Source organism: Petromyzon marinus, chromosome 4 (genome assembly GCF_048934315.1).
Source record: "Petromyzon marinus isolate PM22_M1 ecotype Great Lakes invasive population chromosome 4, UKy_Petmar_22M1.pri1.0, whole genome shotgun sequence".
NCBI classification, from domain to species: Eukaryota; Metazoa; Chordata; class Hyperoartia; order Petromyzontiformes; family Petromyzontidae; genus Petromyzon; species Petromyzon marinus.
Window position 1 is genome coordinate 6,291,951 of NC_133670.1, and position 19,849 is coordinate 6,311,799.

The following is a 19,849-nucleotide window of genomic DNA, read 5'->3' on the forward strand; positions in this document are numbered from 1 at the left end:
ATCCAGCGGTACGTTTTCCCACCGGTGTAGGGGTTTTGTTCTTTGCATTTTGTGGGAAATGGAAACATTGAAAGGTATCTTAAATAAACAATTTTGATTACAGTAGTTTTTAAAATATATAATAACATTGTGTTTTTGCCAAGCGTGGGGAGTGCTACGTGTACAGCCGTTACGTAGGCAAAACCCCATCTACCACGCTGACATTTGGGCATACAATAATGGGCCAATGAAACCCACAGACGGGGCCTTTATATATATATAAATGAGCTGAAAGAACATTTTTTTTTCTTTCTGGAACTTTATTCAGCATATGTCATTGCTTTGTTTCGCTTTATAAATATAGCCTGCTTCGAGTGCGCGGTGTAGAAACTTCTCACGCACAATGCACTTCCCATGAGTAAGTAAGTGGGTACGCCGAACAATGCTTCCTATTATTTGAGAATTTGCAATAACAAAAAAAACCCCGTCCAGGTGTCCCCTTGGAAGAACCGGTTCATCATGTGACATTAAGGGCATGTGCCAAGGCATGGAAGAATAGGAGTAGGGGACAAGACTGCGTCGGCAGAGAGAACACTTTGGAGTCTTGGGTTGTGTTGAACCCCGTGCCAGCAGAAAAAAAAAAACAGCCTGATGAAAGGCAACCTTATCCAAGCGGCTGGAAGGTTGTTACGTCTAATGTACTGCACCGTAATTCCCGAGACCACACATGATGGACTGGTCCAGTGCAAACATTATTTTGCGCAAATTGAAGTTCATATATAGACTGAATGGCTGGGTTAACTGCACATTGGGTAGAGTTCAAATTTCTGTGGTGCAAATTTTTACGTTGGTTTTTTTTTTCAAACCGTTGGCAGAATTTTAGCTGATGTTTACTTTTAAGCAAATATTGGGCGAGTATTCAACAGCGTGGGGAAAGGGTGGTGGACAATACTGGGCTGTGTGCCGGCATGACGAATCTCTCTCGTAGGTAACTCTACTTTGTACGAGTGGCTGTGGTCGTTACACACGAATTAAATGCACTTCTTCGCGTGCATTTGCGACCTCATTGTCGTGCAAAAGTTGGAATGAAACAACACATATGCTCCTTGTTCATCTCCAATTTAATAACATCTCAACTATTTCAACTGCAGCACATCATATAATTATTAGAGAAAGCAATTTATACTCATCGTTTGGTCTCCATGTCCAATCCGTACAATCTCTCTCCTAGCCTTCCTGTAAATTTCCTGTCTTCTCTTTCCCAAGGCCTCCATGACTAAAATTATGTTTTTTTTTACTATTTTTATCTTACCGAGTAAGTCCCACTGAGCTATATAGCTCTTTCCAAAAGCGACGAATGATAGCTGAACTAAGTAGTGGCTCATAGTGTGGACATTTATAGCAGCCAAATCCTCTAAATGCCACCGGGACTGGTTCCTTATCCGATAGCTCCTTGAAGTGATCTCTCCACTTCTGTCTGTCCATTGCTGAGTACGGAAATGCGACTCGGATATCGTCCATCCCGTCCGGTGTTTGACATTGGGCATCCGAGTGGGACGGCGGTCTTACTCTTCTTGTCACCGATCATCGTGGGTTGAATGATTTACGTGTGTACACTGAATTATTTAAACCGGTCCAGAGGTTGTTTATGTTGGACCAATACTGTTGAAATTTCGCACTCCCAGAAGGCTCTATGGCCGATAGGATGTGTAAACTAAAATATCTTTATTGATAGCAGCAAGTAGGCTTGAAAAGTACCATCGTCTTAGAGAAATCAATGTCGTGTAAGCCAGCCACATTAAAAATAATGATCAGCAACGGCAGATAATGATCAGCCACGGCAGAAGTATTGGTCCTACCGTGTTTCAAATCTGCCTTATGTTCGTGGCTGATCGTTATTTTAATGCAGCTGGCTCACACGAAATGTATTTCTCTAAGACGATGGTACTTTGCAAGCCTACTGGCTGCTATCAACAAAATTCGTTCATGAAGCCATCCATATATACAGACACAGACCCAATTTCAACCGAGAGGAAGGTTCTAGACTCAGCAATCATTGGAAAGATGTCATCAACCACTTTGGGTCATGACTTGACTTGTGTTTTCTTGTCAATCAACCTCCACCGTCAGCAGTCTGGTGTGTGGAGCGGGGTGCAGGGATTTTCTGGCGGCCCTTTGCTGCATTGGCATTGCTGCTGCATTGGCATTGCTGCTGCATTGGCATTGTTGCTGCATTGTGGCATTGTTGCTGCATTGGCATTGCTGCTGCATTGGCATTGTTGCTGCATTGACATTGTTGCTGCATTGGCATTGTTGCTGCATTGGCATTGCTGCTGCATTGGCCCTGCTGCACCGCCCATGCTCCTGGTGCTGCTGATACACGTGGGCTACGCCCATCTCGAAAACCTTCATAAACAGTTTGCCTTTAGAGGCTAACTCCTTTTCTTGATGACGACCGCTTGTGTTGCGATCGAAACGTCGTGATATTTGTATTCACTTTTTTTATCTACGTGACATTACCGAAAGAACCAAAGAATATTAATTTCTGCATTCACACAAAGTTTTAAGTAAAAAAATTACAATTATGGTGATAGAAATTAAATTAGGTGCTTAATAGGCAGATGCATAACAACAAATATATTGAATCTGCAAACGAAAGTGGTCACGTTTATTTTTTATTATGAAAAATAAATACCAAACCTGCCGGCATTTAGGAAATAAATACACATTTCAATAAATATATTTTAATGCCAAGAGGGTATGGCAGTGGCTTCTATATTTGGCATTCGTTTCTAACAGTTCTAAAAATGGTGGTACTGCGTGTGCCATTAGGGAAAAAATTACCTTGATGTTTTAAGTAAATTAAGTGGCACTGTGAAATAATAATTCGATCCACTGGTATTTACAGGAGGACAAACAACTGAAAATAAATCGTGTCAGTTTATATTCGCGGGAAAAAATAAAATAAAAAATCATCCCGGTAGCACGAAACGTTTCTCTTGGAGGGGGTTGGCAAACTGCGCGACAATTACCAGCGAAGCCGCGTCGATGCTATCTGACTCTGCTTGGGTGAGGAGTTTACCTTTCATCTATCAATGCAAGGCTGACCTGAAAAAGTTGCTCTCAGATTGTTACCCGATGAAATGTTTGTTTACATTTAGAGATGTGTCACCAGCCGACCCGGTCGTAATTACGCACTGACACAACAGATTGACACATTCAGAATGTCACTTGTGTGCACAATCGTGAGGTTTGTTTTCACTCCTCTGTTATAACGGTTGCTTTTTAAAGTCCGTAACAAAAAATGCCTTTTGATGGCGTACGGTTAAGAATTATCAATAAATAAATGTGTTGTTATGCAACTAAGCATGCTGTTTTATGTAATCATCTCAAGGAGCACTTGGGTGATGCGACTTTAAATGCTCTGGTTCTTGGAAACATTATATTGAGATGAATTGTGGAGCTGTTTACTCTGGTGTGGCACAATGATGAAGTATCATACTTTTTTTATTCACGTGGACGGACATAAATTCGAGGGAAGTGTATTTATTTCTTGCTTATTGTGTTAGTTATATCATCCGCAATGACACTCGTGACTCGCGTTGTGTTATGTATCATCCTTGGGTTAGCATTTGAAGTTAACACAATACAAAGCAGGCGTTTACCATAAGTATGTCTTCATGCATCACCTTAGCTCAGAGATGGACACTTGTATCCATAACGGATCAAGATGGGCACCAAATATTTATTGTGAGTATTCTTATTGGAGAGACACTCACTGTGTGACGCTTGCTCTATGAACCCATTTGCCCGTTCGAAATGCCGCACCTAGTGGCGGTGTAAAATGGATGAGAATGGCGTTATGGCGACCAGATTGTTTGCAGGCACAGGAAAGTGAATTCACGTCCACAAACTTTTGAGTCGCATTTATGAGGCGGTGACCTCCCTGGGAAGGGTCAAAGTTGGACCTCTGGCGCCGTGCAAAGGTGGCTGCTGTCGTGCTAAAAGAGTGAACTCTCCAGCAGCTGAGATAGACACGAAGACCTGAGTGGCGAACACTTAAAAAACAAACATTAAAACATTGTTTTGTAAGCGTGTCCCCAAGTTCAAAGAAAACAGAATAGTAAACTAAATTATATACTTTTTTTTTCATTTTACCGGGTAAAGCCCACTGAGCTATACGGCTCTTTATTCAGAAGCGACCTGGCTATCTCAAATGCTCCCTCGCAACAAAGTGGCTCATCATGTGTACATTTCTAGCAGCCATATAATTTAAGCGCAGTGTTTCTATTTGTGGAGGGAAAAATATGGATAGACCCGGAGAAAAATTCACGTGACCACGTGGAGAATATGCAAACTCCATAAATATACAGCAGCAGGCGTCAGAGTTGGGAGTGAACCCACGGCCTCCTGCATACCAGGCGAGGTAGTTAACATCCATGCCACCACGGCACCCCCAAAAATGATGTTATAGAATGCAGGATGTGAAGCACAACAATGAATATCTTTCAGATTACGCCGTGGCCCAGCCTTGACTTGTGGTCGTAGGGGAAGGCACTTGTGGCGTCACTGAAAGAAGATCCGTGCACTCTGGCTGGATTGCGATTTTCCACATGCGCCCTTTCCCTCCTACCAATCACATTCAGCGTTTGGAAGCCGTAATTTTAATTTCTTGTCTGTATTCTTTCCAATTGCGCGTCATCGTTATCGTCTATCATCATCATCTTCGACGTTTATCTATCCAGCGTCGTCATCATCATCATCATTATCGTAGGCTATCCCTGGCAATCGACGATGACCGTCTTCCATAGAAAAGTTGGATAATATATCTGTGGGTCTGTCGATGGCTGAAGAGACCAATCTGGGATCGACAGAAAGAGTGGTGGGGTGCATCAGTAAGTTGGCCTGCTGCGTCGTGCTGTTTCCACCACGCCCGCTTTATCTCTTCAGTGTTCTCTGCCGTTGGGTTTCAAAATGTTCGGATCCTTGAATTAGACCTCGGTCTCTGTCTCAAGCCGCTGCTCGTTTGAAGGCCACCCCGAGCCGCCACCATCTCTCACTACGCTGAGAGTTTGAGTGAAGTAGCAAAATTCACGTTAGAAGTGGAGTCAGACAACGAGGCACGCTGTCGCCAAACCTGTTCACAGCTACATTAGAAGATGTAAAAAAAGAGATGAATGGAGAAATAAAGGCACGTATATATAAAGGGAGACAATATTAACTCTCTCACATTTTTTCACAAAATTGGAATTGTAACAATGCAATTTTTACTTGTGTTTTTTATATATATATATGTATCCCAGGTGAGGTAGTTAACATCATTTACGAAAATACTGTTCGCGGCTGGGATCTGAAGTGCGTTGCAAGATTGATCATATTTTCGTAGACAAATACCCGTGGCTTGAAGTAGTCGCAACCTTCACGTGGCCCTGCTGTTAAAGCCGGTTGTTATTGCCAATTGGAACCCCCTGCAAACTCATTGCTGACACGAAGGCGATCGAACACCGGCATTCGAGCTCCCGGTCGAAGCAGTAAATGCCCACTGGGAAATAGATTAACTCAGGGACAACATAGCCTGCCCTGAGAGATCCATTGACAAACCATTGTATATGTATGTTGAACTTCTTTCACACCGTACATAGCCAACCGTGCCTCACCTGAAGCCGTTGACTGGATTGCTAATCTCAAGATGAAACTATAACTGCTTCCCCAACCATACGAATAATAATAAGAAGAAGCTTAGGAAGCTAAAGAATATATAATTTGAAAAAAATGTTTGTAAATGTTGTTCATTACGGTGTGCTGGAGTAGTAACTCATTGGCTGTCGGGTGGTGGTGGGTTAACGACACATTTATATTTACACGATCTAACCCAAACAAAACATTTTTACGGATAATATTGGTCGAATATTAAAGCCACGTCCTGGCAGGTATACCGAGATGAACAAGATGAGAGCGTTCTTGTAAGGCTTTCAGTAAGCTGTATTTCACAAGCACTGATTCCAACAATATGAATCTGTACTAAGCAGTGTGCGACTATCATGATAGCGGCAAGCCAGCCATTACTTTGCTAATATTTATCAACAGGGGAGGTATTCTGTGCAGGCCAGTAGCAAGGAGGGCAGCTCACAAAGTCTGAACATCTGCTGGCCTGACGTCACTTTTGGGAAATCGCTGCCTCGAAAACCCCATGCGGTCACTCTGCACTTGCAAACACGTGACTTCATGGCTTGAACGTCGACTGTGGATGATGACAGTGACGGATATCCACGGGTCGGGGGGCGGAGTGAGGCCATTGAGGTCAAAATTAGCTCATTAATGTGAGCGCAATGTATAGATGGGAAAGAGCAAGCTCCGATCTCATCCAGCGTACGAAGGCGACAGTCATCGCGATCAGCCGGAGAGTCGCGGTGGCGTTGCAGGTGAGCACCCTGCGATCCGGCACCGTGGAGAATCGGTTGCGCCTTCGCTTCGTGAGCCGCAGCGTTCATCACGCGCTGCGAGCGCCTGAGAGATGTCGAGCAGGTGGCGGAACAGCCCATAGGCTGATGACCTACCTGTAGAGCGTGTTTATCTCCATATATATAGAAGGCAAAGGTGTGAATGTGTGTGTGTGTCTGTTCAAAATGTTTAGCGTACTTCCCGACATGCAACAAACTTGAAATTTGCCATGTGGGTACTTTCCAGACTGTACACCATGCAAAAATTATAAAAAATATACTTTTTTGGGGGGGGAGCTCAATAATGCGTATATTTTTTGCACGGCAAGTGAGCTGTGACGTCAAATCTGTCATGTGACCTGCGCACGTGGAAGCGTAACGCATTGTAGTGTAGTGGTTAGCGCGCTGTGTATGTGTCTGTGTGTCTGTGTGTGTTTGTCTGTGTGTGTCTGTGTGTGTGTGTCTGTCTGTGTGTGTGGAAGCGTAACGCATTGTAGTGTAGTGGTTAGCGCGCCGCGCTACGAGCCCGGCGACCCGAGTTCGATTCCTGCGCATGGCCACCACCGGTGACGATTATTTTTATCGGTCCTGGGCCTCCCCTAGGTCGACTCAGCATCAAACGAGTAACTGCTGTGGTCTGTCAACATCGCCACTGGGGAGACAAAGGCGGCCGGGTGTGGTGAATCCAAGTCCCGGGCGAAGCCGGGTAGTACAGCTAGTATTTTATATATTGCAATCCATTCGTGAGAATGGTTTTATCCGGGTATTCTAGTTTCTATCATCAACATCATCGTCATCAGCAGCCATGATCGATACACTTCTGGATGAAGGCATCCCCCATGCCATCAGGGGAAAAAACGAAGTTGGCTGACTCACATTGCTCAGAACTGGATGGATCGTGGCACGTACCAAACGATATTAACGTGTTTTATTCATTGCCCTTCCGTCTGTATTTAAGATCTTGAAATATGAATGGATACATTACGAAAATGTGAATGTGAAGTCAGTATTAACACATGCTGAAGTTACTCGTGACGTGAACAGTGGTGGACTGGTAAGCACACTGCGCTGTGAACACGGCGACGACTATTCGAGTTTCATTCCCAGCCATGGCTGACATTAGTGGCAAATTTGGGGCGCCGAGTTGTCGAGATGTTAACTACCTCGTCTGGTATGCAGGAGGTCGTGGGTTCGATCCCATCCAGTTTGCTTGTTCTCCCCGTGGTCGCGTGGATTTTTCTCCGGGTCCTCCAGCTTTCCTTCCACACTTAGAAACGTGCTTTGAGAGTATTTGGCTGCTATAAATGTCCACGTGAAACGCCACTTCGCTGAGCTATCATTTGTGGCACACACATTTAGAATCAACGGGCGTTTAGAGCATTTGGCTGCTGCTATAACTTTCCACACGATAAGCCACATCGTTGAGCAATCATTTGTGAGCGCCAGGTCGCTTCTAAAAAAAACCCAGCTATACAGCTCGGTGGGCCTTACCCGGTAAAATAATAAATACTCCTCGTTTATAAATGATATCTGAACAGGGTTTCGTCGTCTCACCCCTGTGACCACCCCACGCTTGCCAGCAGATCAAAGTCTGATCAAACCACCACCACAACCAACGCAGTGCTGGAAGGCGTTCATCCAGCAATGGCTCGACATAGGACTGTGCAATATTTATTAATAACATTATTATTACAATGCATTGCCGTTACACAGCAGAGTGCATTGGTGGTAAGGTCTGCCAAGAGTGCCATGTGGTAAGTCTTATACGAGCTCTCTGTTGACAATGTGTGATGTTCGTTTACTCGATGGCCAACGCAATAAGATAAACATAAAGGATGTTTTTTTTTCCTGCGGTTTCGTTGAATCCTGTACTACGCCGCGTTAATGTGAACACTCGCACTGCGCAGTGTGCACGCCAAATATAAACCTTTTGCGAGGAATCAAGTGCTGCATTAACCACACGTACTTGTGGTGAACATGCAAACAATGCTCTGATAATATATGCATTGTCTTTGAAACTGATTGGCTTACACCCATTTGGTTGTTTGCACATCTTAGCACCTATTCTTGGTTCATTCGGTAAAGTCACGTAGAAGGGAAACAATAAAATAACAAAAATATAAAACAATAAAATTATCACGACGTTTCGACTGCAACACAAGCAATCATCATCAGGTGTGAAAACCACAGCAAGAAAATTGGTTTTGTGGTTTTCACACCTGATGATGGTTGCTTGTGTTGCAGTCGAAACGTCGTGAGAATTTTATTGTTTTATATTTGTATTATTTTATTGTTTCACTTCTACGTGACTTTACCGATAGAACCAAGAATATGAATCCCTGCAGTCACGAAAGCTTTAAGCCAAACTCTTAGCACCTGTTTTATTGCTAGACATGGTAAAACCTAATCTTATTTTTCATGCTTTGATTCTGGCAACAAAACAAAAAAGGTCCCATGATATAGTTGCTCACCCCGAGCTATGCATGCTCTGATACGTGCATTGTCCTTGTGCTGTTCGTTCGCCTTTTTGCGTTCTCTGTTCTGGCACTGGTGAGGCTAGGCCACAAATATGGCTGTTGTGTCTGGTGCCATATTACACCCGGGTGCGTTTGTTTGTTTCCTTCTTCCCCTGGGCGATTTAGCTTCCTTTCCACACGCAAAAAAAATTACCCTGAATATATGACTGTATTATTAGTATTATTACTACTACTCTTACAGCATTAGGGCTGGAATGTGTATGTTAGGGCATTTAATAAGGCAGCTCTTTTGTTGGTTGGCGCTTGAGTGTGAAGGGGGTTTAGGGAAGCAGGCCTCTGCGTAGTTGGACCAGCCCCTGTGGCATGTACTTAATCACCGCAACTGCGTGGCGCTCGCTGCACACAGGAAATCTGCTAAGCTATGCTTGACACTTTGGATTTGCATGCGCTGGAAAAGGAGGGGGGGGGGGGGAGTCATATTAAGGAATTAACTCCTGGCAGCGTCGGCGTTAATGGAACACACACAGAGCGGCCAAACTGGGAAGGCAATGCCTGCAAATGGGTAAGCAGCAATGTCATCAGATTGAAGTGGCTTATTGTAGACGCTGGCAAACACTCTTGACTGCAGATGGAGATGCATTTTAAACAAAAAAAGTACCCTCATGCGGCAGAGAATATGTGCGAGTAATTAGATTATATATCGAGGTCTTTGTGATGACTGTATATGGAAAACGGGGACTTTCTGAGGTGGCAATTTTATTTCTACATGCGACTTTTGAATGGTGACAGGGCAATTGCGTACTTATTCGTAACTTTATCGCTTGTATTAAAACTGTATATGTAATATGAACGTAGGATTACTCTTTATTTATTGTTAATATTATCAGGATGCTGTTGCGGGGTAATTGTCAGAGACCTCGAGGTTGTTGGTCCGAGGTCATCTCCTGGTGCGGGAGTTTAAACTACTATTTTATTTTTTATTTTACCAGGTAAGACTCGCTGAGCTATATAGCTCTTTTGTTAACAGCGATCTGGGCACAAATGATAGTTCGAGGAAATGGCTTGTCACGTGGACATTTAAAGCGGCAGCCAAATCCTCTAAACGCATGTTTCTTAATGTGTAGGAAAACAGAAGACCCGTAGAAAACATCTGTGCAACCAAGGGGAGAACATGCAAACTTCAAATATACAGGCATCAGGGTTGGGATCTGAACCCATTACCTCCTGCATACCAGGTGAGGTAGTTAACATCTCGCCACGGCGGCGCCTCTTTGTACATCCAGAAGCAGTTTATCGGCAGGTCACGTCTGGTGGGGCGAATTTATGGGCTACCCCCCTCTTTCATGAGCTCTGGGCAATGTAGAAGAGTAGCCCCAAAATGCCCTCATGAGTTGGTCTCCAGAGCCCTCTCCAGTTGAGGCCCTTCTGCCAGCAGTGGCATGAGCGTGCAATGTCGGCGCTGCACCTTTACCTCTTACGAATGTTATCATAAATCATGGACAACTAAAGTGCCTTAATAAATACGGTCAATTTTTGTCATCCGTGTGCTCACAGCAGGAAGGCACGCGTCCCGTCAGGCCTTGCATGTATGGGTCATGTGATCATTATATGGTATGCACAGTGCTGTCAGCCTTGTCCTGTCGCGATGAGTTTTATTTTAATTTACAGAAAGTGTTTAATTCGTGTTATTGTTATACGCCTCTGGGAAAGACCTTATAGGATTGTTGTCGCCTTATTGCTGTGAGTATACCTTCACGTGTTGTTTCATAGAAATGTCGTTTATCACCTGATGTAAATGGTACTGTACGAGTACATTACATTTTACAATGATGGAAAACACTCGCACCCAAGTTGCCAATCTGCCATTGAATGACCAACGATGCAAAGTGGTTACATCCACAAAGACGATCTGTAATCGACTGTTAACGTAAGCATGTAAGATTAATAATACCATTTTTACCAGTTTGAATACTCATTTAAAAAAAAAGCAGCGACACCGCCAAATACCAGAACATGTCACGGACCTGGAGTCTGCCAAGAAAATTGGAAATTTGCCAAAGGGGGAAAGAAAAGTCTAAAACCCAGGGAGCTTTATAAACTGTTTTGGAATGTACTGGCAGTTCGAGCGGCTTGTAAATGCCTGATAAAGCCCCTTAACCCCTAAAACATCAGATTATCAGCAGAATTGACTGGTAAACAGGAAGCACAGCGAGGTGTGAATTGGAGGTCTTATCTTCATGGGCCCATAATCTGGAATTCTTCTAAAATCACAATGCTGCTGCTGCCCATCGCATGGGTGATTTGACACCTTCTACATCGTTATCAGCGACCAATTAAAAGCGGGCTTAGCATTTGTAAACAACGGCAGACTGCCTTCAGGGAAATTAAATGCACCGCCTGTGCACTGGTAATTCGGCGTGTGTTTTATTTGCCCAGGTCTTAAATGCTTTCCCAGTGAACATGGAACGTTGGACCAACGATTGGCTACCGGTTCCTACTTTAACCAAACGTTGCACGTTCACTGAGATGTGCTGTACGTATGCCGACCTTTTCTTTCGCACCGTACGTAGCCAACCACGTGACAACACCCCCATCATCATCATCATCAAACACCCCAATTGTTTCAAATGTGTAGTGGCCCCTCACTCGCACCGATGATGACTTATAGGGGAAATTGCCCCCCCACCCAGCCACCCAGCCAGCCACCCAACCACCTCTGAAAATGTCGTGAAGAACACTGTGGTAGATTTAAAAGTGCCTAGCTCCCAGTGGTAACTTCCAGAAGCCGCCACGTACCCCTGCACAAAATAAATACCTCCGTTTCACCACCCCCCCCCCGCCCCCCGCCGCAGTCGTTTCACCGCGAATAGTAACTGCAGCTTGGGAGAATAAAAGGGGAGAGAGTAAAAATGGGGGCCAAGTGGGTACCGGTAACTACCCCGTCCGCCACCTTTCGTCCACAACACCTCCCTGCCATTCCTGATGTCCTCATCCCCCCCCCCCTCACGGTCCCCCCCCCCTCTCACGGGTTCCATTCCCCCCCCCTCATGAGTCCCATTCCCCCCCCCCTCTCACGGTTCCCCCCCCCTCACGGGTCCCATTCCCCCCCCCCCTCACGGGTCCCATTCCCCCCCCTCTCACGGTCCCCCCCCCCCTCACGGGTCCCATTCCCCCCCCCTCACGGGTCCCATTCCCCCCCCCCTCACGGGTCCCCCCCCTCACGGGTCCCATTCCCCCCCCTCACAGTCCCCCCCCCCTCACGGGTCCCATTCCCCCCCCCTCACGGTGCCATTCCCCCCCCCTCTCACGGTCCCCCCCCCCCTCACGGGTCCCATTCCCCCCCCCTCACGGGTCCCATTCCCCCCCCCCTCACGGGTCCCATTCCCCTCCCCCCTCTCACGGTCCCATTCCCCCCCCCTCACGGGTCCCATTCCCCCCCCCCTCACAGGTCCCATTCCCCCCCCCCTCTCACGGTCCCATTCCCCCCCCCCTCACGGGTCCCATTCCCCCCCCCTCTCACGGTCCCATTCCCCCCCCCTCTCACGGTCCCATTCCCCCCCCTCACAGGTCCCATTCCCCCCCCCCCTCTCACGGGTCCCATTCCCCCCCCCCCTCTCACGGGTCCCATTCCCCCCCCCTCTCACGGTCCCATTCCCCCCCTCACAGGTCCCATTCCCCCCCCCCCTCTCACGGGTCCCATTCCCCTCCCCCCTCTCACGGTCCCATTCCCCCCCCCCTCACGGGTCCCATTCCCCCCCCCCCTCACAGGTCCCATTCCCCCCCCCTCTCACGGTCCCATTCCCCCCCCCTCACAGGTCCCATTCCCCCCCCCCCTCTCACGGGTCCCATTCCCCCCCCCCCTCTCACGGGTCCCATTCCCCCCCCCCCTCTCACGGTCCCATTCCCCCCCCCTCACAGGTCCCATTCCCCCCCCCCCTCTCACGGGGCCCATTCCCCCCCCCCCTCTCACGGGTCCCATTCCCCCCCCCTCTCACGGTCCCATTCCCCCCCCCTCACAGGTCCCATTCCCCCCCCTCACAGGTCCCATTCCCCCCCCCTCTCACGGTCCCATTCCCCCCCCTCACAGGTCCCATTCCCCCCCCTCACAGGTCCCATTCCCCCCCCTCACAGGTCCCATTCCCCCCCCCCCTCTCACGGGGCCCATTCCCCCCCCCCCTCTCACGGGTCCCATTCCCCCCCCCCTTTCACGGTCCCATTCCCCCCCCCCTCACAGGTCCCATTCCCCCCCCCCTCTCACGGGTCCCATTCCCCTCCCCCCTCTCACGGTCCCATTCCCCCCCCCCTCACGGGTCCCATTCCCCCCCCCCTCACAGGTCCCATTCCCCTCCCCCCTCTCACGGTCCCATTCCCCCCCCCTCACAGGTCCCATTCCCCCCCCCCCTCACAGGTCCCATTCCCCCCCCCCTCTCACGGTCCCATTCCCCCCCCCTCTCACGGTCCCATTCCCCCCCCCTCACAGGTCCCATTCCCCCCCCTCACAGGTCCCATTCCCCCCCCCCTCTCACGGGTCCCATTCCCCCCCCCCCTCTCACGGGTCCCATTCCCCCCCCCTCTCACGGTCCCATTCCCCCCCCTCACAGGTCCCATTCCCCCCCCTCACAGGTCCCATTCCCCCCCCCTCTCACGGGTCCCATTCCCCCCCCCCCTCACGGTCCCCCCCCCCATTCATCGCACACGAGCGAGCGCACCGCTGATCGAGCCAACCCCCCACCCCCCCACCGCCTCGCTCACCCCCCCCCCCCCCACCACCACCACCACCACACACAGCCCACTCACTGCCAAAAAGGCCTTTGTCGGCCTCTAAATGGGTCGCTCATAATTAGCGAGAACCTGCCCGTTGCCGGAGACGTACATTGTGGCCGCCCCATTGAAGGCTCATTAGTGCCTCATTAGCAGTCGAAGGAGGGGGGGGGTGCTAATTGAATGAGGGGGGGTGGGGGTGGAGATGGTTGGAAGATTGTGTGCGGCTCTGGTTGAGGTCGTGCTTTGCTGACGGGCAGTTGTGGTCTATTATGCCTTTGTGAGGCGAGGCATGGGAAATCAGCCATCCAAAATTCGTGTTATTCTAATGGGAATTTCTCGAAAGCGATTGAGGCTTTCCCCTCCCCGATAAACAGTGTTGTTACCGGGGCGAAGATTGTTCAAGCGTACAAATGTATCACGCGGCAGCAGCTGTGCCGCGCCACGTAAATCGGTTATGACGTGAAAGTTTAAATGAACATTTAATGACATTGTTCACCTCTCGCATGGTGAAAGGTAGAAGATCTCCACAATCATATTAATAATACTAATTTACAGCCCACTGTCAGTATCCTGCCGTTATGATGGCCTCCGCATATCACGACAGTCATGGTGTTGTTTGGCCATACTTCACCATACTGGTCAATGCGGCTGCATAACGAGGCAGGGATTCGAACTCAGGTCACCAGTATGCTCGCTAAACCACCACGCCAACTATGGTCACCCTCGCAGCGGCGGTTTTCGGGCCCACCGTCGGACAAAGACTGCGGCGGTCACCGCGTCGCGCGCTTTCAGACGCGCTGCTGCGGCCGTCTGGAACGCTCTTGCTGCCGATGTTAGGAAGCCACTGACTGGAGCGATGCGCGTTTAAGTCATCCAGATAGACAAACTCATTCCTTTAGAACTGCTTTTTTGTGTTTAGTTTGTTGCCCTTCCCCCCCCCCCCCCCCCCGCCGCACCTCCGGTTAGCACGGTTGGCTACGTCCGGTGCGAAAGAAGTTCAGTGTGCATACGTGCCAATGAAAAATATTTATTTTCACAGCAATGGGTGCGCGGAGAGCAGAAATCTTACCCGCTGACACTCCGACGGCTCAAGTTGCCGCAAATCTCGCGCGAGAACGATCACAGCATAGCCGGGGGATGCACAGAGCACCGTCTGGACCTTCACGGCGCTCTCGGACCAACACAAAAGGTAGGATACAAACGCATCTTAGAAAACTGAGGAGCTTCAGCGGGCGCGGGGGAGTTCACGCGGGGCAAGTGGTCGTACGTGCACAGGATTGTTGTCACTGTTGTGTGTTCTTCCAAGCTGTTCACCTCTCGAGGCGACCTAGATAGTGACCGATGTGTTTGTTGGAATAAGCCGCATTGAAATACTGGGCCCTCGGTGACACAATGTCTCCCGGTGCTTGCAATTGTAGCCGGCCGTCGAGGGTGTTCGAAGTACTCTGAGACGAAATGACGTCCGTGCAAGCGTGCATCCGATGCATGTTGATGGCGTGGTTGTTGAAACGTTACGAAACTCACAGCGATGAGAGACACGCACGCTACGCTGTGTGGATACACATGTATGTATGCATGTTGAACGTCTGTCGCACCGTTACGTAGCCAACCGTGTTAATCGGAGGTGCGGGAGGAAGGAGATCAAACTAAACAGACAAGAAAATCAGGTCTAAAGAAATGAGTGTTCAATCGAGACTTAACGCACACAGTATGACTGCACATGTGACACAGGAAATCATACACTCACATTCCAAGGCCGTTTGTGTGCTATGATGAAGGGTCATTGCCCAAAACGTCACCTACGACAAATGTTTTTGGTCACCTCACAACGCAGTGAATTGTGAACATTTTAACCACTGCCTCAAGAACACTAATGAAGGGATGTGCTACTCAACGCATTTGAAAATCACCAATGTCCCCATTGTACAATAGTTGTAATGTCACATCCAATGGTGCCAATGCTTACTATGCACCATAACTTGTATACACTTAGCACATACCGGGAAGTTTCACTTCTCCGGGACACCCAGAACACGCATCATAATGACAGTATTAATTTTTAACTTTTCTTGCGTTCAGTGCTTTGCGACATAAATGCATTTGTCAAACAATGCCTTTAGACTATTTAAGCACGGTAATTACTGGTGTTGTATGATAACGAGCAGAAAGACTGCAAGGCGATACATACTGGCATGCTATCAAAATGAACGCCTTCACATTGTAATGAATACTACTATGACATAGCAATGCATGCTATGTAATTGCGATGAATAGTACAATATGGCATTAACATGAACTCACATTGCTTTGTCAGTTACTTAGCAGTTTGCTTGCAAGTATAAGCTGCTATTCTGGGATATGTTATCTCTTTTTTAGACGCTTTTATTTAACTCACTGTGTCTGTTGTTGTCGTTGTTGTTGTTGTATCCTCAAATCTTGTAACTCAATTGTAACCCACTTCCCAATGTGGTATCGACCGCAAACTTGGTATACTTATGTCATACTGATGACAATACTATATTCTATCATAAAAAATATTTTTTTACATTTTTTTACATCTAATGTTCGGCTTGGGTCTAATTGTCCACGCTCAACTGACGTTGGCTGTAAATCACCACGGCCCCTTCTTACATTATGGCAAGCTTGGGGCCACTTCCTGGAGTAAAAAAGTATTTTTTTAAATATTACTTTTTTTATGCCACATCAGTGCGGTCAGTTCTACATTGTACGCACAAGCAATGAGGCAATGCTCATTTCTGTTGGCAGTCCTGACCCACTGATGGAAATTCCACATTTATGTGGTAGGAGCCAGGACATCCACAATATTTAAAAAAATGTGATTTCCTGCATAACGGTATTAATTGTATTGACTCCAGAGGGATTGACAACCCCAGTAGACTGACCTGGGTAAATCAATATACAGTACGGTATACAACCTATACTCTACACAGGTATCCCTCTATTTACGAACGTACAGTTTACGAAATTTTGCATTCACGCAATTGGCAAATTATGGACACCTTTCCATGAACGAAATGGAATTTCTGCGTTACCTTTCACCAGGGAGGCGGCCTCATCCGTCCGCGACAGCGTCACGGTATCCCTGCAGTGCAACAGTAGCGGCGCCTACATCTCACCCTTCCAGTCATGCCAACATGCAGCAGATATTTTGTTGAGTTCCTTAAAAAGGTGATTCTTCTTATTGAGTTATTATTGAATCGTTTTAATATTTACTACCTTATTATTTTAGTTTTTGGTAAAAGTGATGTAGGTGTGTATATTTGTAGGTTTGGAGTAGAGTTGGGATGACTGTCCGAAACACATCCCGCACGTTTCGTGTTCAATTAATGGTAACAGCCGTTCCGATTGACGAAATGTCGTTTTACACATTTTTTTAAAGAACGCATCCCTTTTGTAAATTGAGTGATGCCTGTGTTGTAATATGACAATGCATACATACAATAATGCATTATGCATACATCTCAAATGTGAGCGTAGTGTGAGTCCTTTGGTGTAACACAGCCAATTGTTCCTCCTTATACACGGTGGTCAACCTACAGATACCTCACCGATTTCTAATGACCCTCTTCCTCGTGAAAGCAATAGCTCGATATCTTACACGGGAGATTGTTAACGTGCTTCATGGGGGAGTGTTAAGATTGACGGGAGACGCGTAGAGGCTTTGAAAGGCTGCGAGTTCAAATCCCGCATTGGGGTCAATAAAAATAGTTATCACCACTTTTTAAAAAAGTCAACAGTGGTCGTTCTATAGATATACCCACCCCCGTCATAGGCATTTGGAATTTCCACGACTGTCTTAGGGCTGTGAACGGGAGCTGAGCACTGCCTCAATGCTCATTTGAGCAGCGGTACATCGCTTTTTTGACTTGTTTTAGTGGGACCTCTCTAAATGGATTGTCCTGTACACGCACTCGTTCCATCCTGGCTGGACAACAAAGATTCACGTTTAGAGTATTTTGACACAACTGTCAAACTTCGTTAATCCGTGACACGATTATCCGTGAATTCGTTTATCCGGAGTTGGCGTAACCCGGTTGTCTCTTCCACGGATAGATTTAGTTATTCGGCAAATTCTTACAATTATCCAGAGTTCCCGGGTGGGGCCCCGGATATTAGTAACCGTGGTACCCCTCCTGTCATTTACCCCAGGTAAAAAGGAGTTTGACTGTACTTTAAACTTTATGTTGTTCAATTGTGTGGTAATGCAGCATGGGTTAATTTTAATTTAACGTAGCGTCTGCCCATTCTTTAAATTACCCTCATGTGCAGCTCCATAACCCTTTCAATGTTTATACAGCATATAAAGCATAAACCTTTGTCCTTTGACAACCATGCAAAAACCGTGAAACCCAACTGCATTGAATGTATGAATGTTGGACTTCTTTCGCATCCGGTACGTCGCCAACCTCTGCCCGTTGCTACACCTGTGGGCCCCCTCCCCCCCCCGACTCACGCGCCGGACAATCTGCTGCCACATGCCATTATCCCCAGCTGCCCGTGACCCATGGTGCTCCAGTGTGGTGTCTCCATGGCAACGTGGCCAGCCTTCAATGGCTCTGTCAAAATGAGGTGGCAGCTGAAATAAAGGTGGGTAGTTTAATGGGCATTGTGCCTACAGTGTGTGTGTGTGGTGGTGGTGGTGAGGGTCTCTCTCTCTCTCTCCCTTCTCATCTTGTTTTCTTTTTTTTGGCATTTCTCTTTTTTTTTATCGGAGGCGGTTTTGGGGTTGTTCAGGTTCTGTGAAAAAGGGGCGCAAATTTTTTCCAGCTACGGAGCGGCAACTTTTTACGCCCCTCCTGCCATCTTTAGAATTGGGGTTTCTTTTTTTGTTGAGAAGTCCAAACACCATAAAAAAGGGCCCCTGTCATTCATACACTGTACAAGCGCACCATGCTATTATATTCACATTCTGTACTTTTATGTTCATATACTGTACTGCATTATTAAATTGTGGACAAAGCTTGAATGGCCATGTCCACACGTGATGCTCATATGCAACATGAAAGTCGTTAACAGCTTGATCTTATACGAGTAGATTACAATTAATAGTTCAAATGAAGTGACGCATTATATTTATGCAAATGCAAGCTGAAATAATTATAATTACTTCGTTTATTTTTGGTTAAATACTGCACATTACTCTTGATTTTCAGAACAACAAATAAAGTCCATGTACCCACCCCCCCCAAGTAAGCATGCCAACGTTTAGCTAACGCATGTGGTCGAAAACCTTTGGACCGAAAAGTTGGCCAAACGTTGGCCCAATGTTGCCACGTTTACCGGGCCCATATTTAATGGCCTTAAATGAGGATGGTGACCCTGGACCGTTAAGGGGGTTAATCACCGTATTTTGTATGGCGGCGGCCAGTCCCTCCATACAACACTCAATGCTGATCTCCCAAACCCTGATGCCTCTTGTATCGATGCCCACAAGGATAATGGGCTGAGTAGGCAGGTACCCTGGACTGGGATTTTCAACTTGTGGTCATTCTGCGAATTAATGGATCCCTCTCCCGCAGTGTCACAGAAATTAGATTTCACTACCCCAATCATACAGTGCTTAACAACAACAAAAGCCATTTGCTACACCGTAATTAAAGCGATTGGCCGCACGATCGTAACCAACTACTGTACTTTCCCATTTGGCTCGCGGTGAGCGGAATCCGTGACCTTACGACAACAACAAAAGACTTGTTTCCGTGTGAAAACTAAAAAAACAATATAAAAACACACAGGCTGCATACACTTCGACCATCTTGCAATCCTCATGACATCTTTTTTTTTGTTCACGGTGAGCAAACTGTATGACGGAGTGAATTTCCCTCGGCCGCCACCGCTATTTGCACAAGACCTTGTGTTTGTGCCAAGCTGTTTTTTTTTGGGGGGGGGGGGGGGCTGAACATGTCTCGTTTCCTGAAACACGAGACACCCTCACTTTGCAAACCGGTACAGGGCTCCGAAAGGGCTTTTGCGAGCGTGTCCGTTTTGTATCTCTCTCCTCTTTCATAGGGCTCAGGAAATCACAACTTTGGAGATCCGACAATGCGTGCCGGCTATCATCAGTTCTGCCGATTTGTATTATTCTGAGTAATGTGTGTGAAGCCAAGAGGTGCTGTAAGAGGGATGGATCTCTGCTGATTTAAGGCAGCCACTGAGAAATTTAACATG

The 19,849-nt window shown here is 47.2% G+C and overlaps 1 long non-coding RNA gene across 1 annotated transcript in view; it reads left to right on the top strand.

Moving 5' to 3' along the window:
* The first annotated feature begins 8,757 nt into the window (after positions 1–8,757).
* The window catches only part of LOC142906738 (uncharacterized), a 35,727-nt gene continuing 24,635 nt past the window's right edge, over positions 8,758–19,849 (top strand). Inside the window, exons 1-2 of the long non-coding RNA XR_012930469.1 lie at positions 8,758–10,131; positions 14,700–14,849. This is a non-coding gene — a long non-coding RNA (uncharacterized LOC142906738). The remainder of the gene's footprint in view (positions 10,132–14,699; positions 14,850–19,849) is intronic.